Source organism: Marmota marmota, unplaced genomic scaffold (genome assembly GCF_001458135.2).
Source record: "Marmota marmota marmota unplaced genomic scaffold, marMar, whole genome shotgun sequence".
NCBI lineage: Eukaryota > Metazoa > Chordata > Mammalia > Rodentia > Sciuridae > Marmota > Marmota marmota.
Window position 1 is genome coordinate 57,359,418 of NW_026000037.1, and position 4,571 is coordinate 57,363,988.

Genomic DNA, 4,571 nt, shown 5'->3' on the forward strand with positions numbered 1-4,571 from the left:
AGATGTGTATAAGAGACAGATATATATATATATATAAAATCATGTGGCTTCCAGTGATTAGAATTTAGTCGTGTCTCTGAAGGAAGACAGTGACTAGCAAGTACCAGCCTTATAAGAGACATCTAAGTACTACACTTAGGATGACTAATGTTAAGGATTTATATATAATACAGTGTTCCTTAGAGGAAACAATTTTACTTCCTAAGAAACATTCACTTCTGACATCTCAGTTCCTGATTTCAATGGCTATACACTGTGTACCTCTGTGCCACACTTAGGACAAGTAAAGTACATGTCAAGTAAGAAACTACTCTTAACACAGTAATAACAGAAGATGTGTTCACATCCTAGGCTGTGAGGCTTGGTGGGCCACTCTCCCCACAAAGAACATTCTTTGCCACCGGTGGCTAATGTACTGTCACTATTAGAAGCACCAGTAAGAGGGATATACCTTGAAGACAACTTGGCTTTCAATTTCTGGATATTGATAAGTGGTAAGAGAAAAATTAGAAACTCAGCAAAACAACATGGGAGAAGCTGCCTATTCAAGTACTCAAAGCCAACTTTATGGGTATTTTGGCACCTGCAAAATACAGAATGAATCAACTGCCCCCTTTCTGACAGTTCCTTTTTACTACAGCCTAAAACACACACAACAAAACTTTCTTCCTTTCCCCTGCTATCTGTTCTTGCTTCTGCTTAAACTCAGGACTTGCCTTCTGTTCCCACCTCACTTCTGAAGGTGGCTGCTCAAAGCTCCCTGCTGAGGCAAACTTACTCTTCCTGTTTGTCACAGCCTGAGACCTCTCACCCTGAGACCCTCCCCAGCCTTGGACAAGCCGGTGGCCTTGTTTGCTCTCCCCCCACTTCTACTTTGTTTCCTCCTGCCTCTCTTTTCCTTTTGTTGTTTTGATGGCTCATCTTCCTCTGTTTATCTTCTACTTGTGGTTTTCCTGTAAATTCTGTTGGAGCTTTTCTCTACCTGCATGATCTCCACTCACTCCTAGGAGCCCACTTATTATTCAGCATCCCTACTTAGTGAGAGTTCAGAATTCTTCTCTCTAGCCTTATCCTTTGCATGCGTTGCCTATTCCCCACATTCTCAGCTTTCTGCAGGCATCTCCCCATAAGCAGCCAGGCATAATCTCTGACTCAATAGCCCAAACCGAATTCAGCCTTCTCTTTAACGCTAAACAGTCTCCTTTCCTTATTCTCCCTCTTTTAAAAAAAAAAAAATATATATATATATATATATATTTATTTTTAGTTATAGGTGGTCACAAAATCTTTATTTCATTTTTTTTAATTTTTATTTTTTTAATTAGTTATACTCTTTATTTCATTTTTATGTGGTGCTGAGGATCAAACCTCACGCACGCATGCTAGGCAAGCACTCTACCTCTGAGCCACAACCCCAGCCCCTTGTTCTCCCACTTTTGTCAGCAACTGAGTTGTTTATTCTTGTGCCTCGGGCCAAAACCTAAGGGTCCTTTTGATATTTTAAATAACAGCTTTATTGAGATATAATCACATATCATACAATTAATGCATTCCAAGTGTATGTTTCAGTGTTTTTTAGTACATTCACGGTTATGCAACTATCATCCCAATTTGAGAAAAATGTTTATCTCTACCAAAAAGCCTTTGAATGTCAATTCGTTTTACTCTCCACAGTGACTATGCCTTATACTTTCCAATGCATAAAAAGCTTCGCCTTGAGCTTTGTTTGGCATCTTCCAAGTCAGAAGTTCTCTCTGAAAGAGACTCCCCTCCTCACTAAATACCCACAGCTCCTTGCCCCCATGTCACAAATAGGTATGAGCATTCTCATCTGCCCTCCTTTTTCAGACATTTTTAAACCCCCACCACCCTTCAAGTAGCTGGTAACCACTAATGTGCTTTGTCTCTGGATCTTTCCATGCTCAACATTTTATGTAAGTAGAAACACATGTGATCTTTTGTGATGAGCTTCCTTCACTTAGCACAGGGTTTTAAGGGCTCATCATGTTATAGTTGTATTAAGACTTTATTCTTTTTTATGGATGAATAATATTCCATTGCATAGAAATATCACATTTGATCTGTTCATCATTTGATGGACATTTAGGTTGTTTCTATCCTTTGGCTATTATGAATAATGCTGCTATTGAACATTCATGTAAAAACTTTTGTGCAGATGTATGTTTTCACTGTTCTTTGGTATACACCTCAGAGTGGAATTATAATTCTATGTTTAAATATCATTTTGAGGAATTGCCAAATTGTTTTCCAAAAAGACTATACCATTTTACTTTCCCACCAGCACTGCATGAGGGTTTCCATTTCTCCACATTCTATCCAATGCTTGTTATTATCTTTTTTTCTAATCTAGCCATCCTAGTAGGTATGAAGTCTTTCCTTATTGTGCGTTTCAGGGGTACCTAATGATGTGGAGCATTTTCTCATGTGCCTATTGGCCACCTACATATCTTCTTTAGAGAAATGACTACTTAAATCCTTTGTCCCTTTTTAAATTGAGTACTTTGTCTATGGTTGAGCTGTAAGACTTCTTTATGTACATGAATACAAGTCCCTTTAGTAATTTGCCAGTTATTTCTCCCATTCTGTGAATTGTGCTTTTTCGTTTTCTTAATGTCATCCATTGAAACACAAAAGTTGTAAATTTTGGCAAAATTCAATGTATATATTTTTCTTCTGTCATTTAAGCTTTTGGTTTCTGTTTTAGTCAGCTTTTTCTGTTGCTGTGACATAAAGACCCAACCAGTACAACTGTAAAGGAGGAAAAGTTTATTCAAGGGCTTATAGTTTCAGAGGCCTTAATTCATAGAAAGGGGCTGCATTCTTCAGGGTCCACGGTGAGGTTGAGCATCACGGTGGGAGAGTATAGTGGAGGGAAGCAGCTCACATCATGCTGATCAAGAAGCAGAGAGAGAGAGACTCCGCTTGCCAGATACAAATATATACTCCAAAGCCATGCCTCAATTTCCACCCCTCCAGCCACACCCTACCACTTCAGTTATCATTCAATTAATCCCATCAGAGATTTATTCACTGATTAAGTTGAGACTCACAACCCAATTGTTTCTCCTCTGAAACTTCTTGCATTGTCTCACACTTGAGCTTTTGGGGGACACCTCATATCCAAATCATAACAGTGTCATACCTAAGGAGTCTTTGTCTAATCTAAGGTCCTAAAGATTGACTTCTAAGAGTTTTAGAGTTTGACTCATATTAAGAACTATGATCAACTTGTGGTTAATTTTTTCTGTGTAAGGAAAAGGTCTCACCTTATCCTTTCTTTAAGCTTATAAATGATAGAAAATAAATTGATAGTCATTGTATTTATTAGGTACTGGGCATTGAACCCAGGACCACTTTACCACTGAATTACTGAGTTACATTCAGTCCTTTTTTTTTTTTTCTTGAGACAGGGTCTCACTAAATTGTTGAGGGTTTTGCTAAATTGATGAGGCTGGCTTTGAACTTGTGATCTTCCTCCCTCAGTCTCCCAAGTCCCTGGGATTATAGGCATATGTAATTTATGAGGTACAGTGTGATATTTTGATATATGTATATGGTATGTAATGATCAAGCCAGAATAAGTAACATATTCATCATCTCATTTATTATTTCTTTGTCTTGGGAACATGCAAAGTCTTCAAGGTATTTTGAGATATACAATAAGTTATTGTTGACTATAGTCACTTTACTGTGCTACAGAACAAGGGCTTATTCCTTCTCTAACTGTAATTTTATACCCATTAACCAACCTCTCTTTATTCTCCCTCCACCCTACCCTTCACAGCTTCTGATAACTCTCTGAATCTATGAAATCCACTTTTTAGCTTCCACAGATGGGAAAGGACATGAGGTATTAGTGTGCTCTGTGGCACCAATCATGATACAAGTGACATTGGAACACACAATTCCACTCTACCACCCACTACCAGTAAGCATTTATTGAATATCAACTGAAGTTCACAGCACAAAATCATGCAAATGCTTTTTCCCCTTGCCATCAAATGAAGTAGAATTAGACGAGATAATGCAGCCCTCCTGGTTTTATGTCACTTACATAGTGATTATTTCAACTTAAGCTTACAGTGAACTCAAGGTTTCTAGTTGGGGAAATATTCCCCTTTCCTTGGAAGAAAAAGTTTCCAAGGGAAAACTTGATTGCCAAGCCAGGTTCCCAGTGTGACAACTGCTTGCCACTGAATTCTCCATCGTATTAATGTTAAAGAGCCCCCAAGTCAGTCATAGGCTTTGGGGCATCTGTGATTTGGTCTGCAGCTTAAACAGGGAGACAGCTCTAAATCCTCCAAGTTAACTTAGTATCAGATTGCAATCCCTCCACCCAACCGCCATTTAAAAGAAAAAAAAAATCTTTCAAATTGAAGAGGCAAAGTTTGATCCCTTCCATGTTGAGAGCTGAGAACAATAGAAGCTTTCTGCTATAGCACGACTTCAAAAGGCTGCCGAGGGACTGCTCTGAGAACGCTTGGTTGTAGATGACTAAAGAACGCATAGGCATCCCCTGGCGGCTCAGAGCCCCATTAATGCACGAAGAA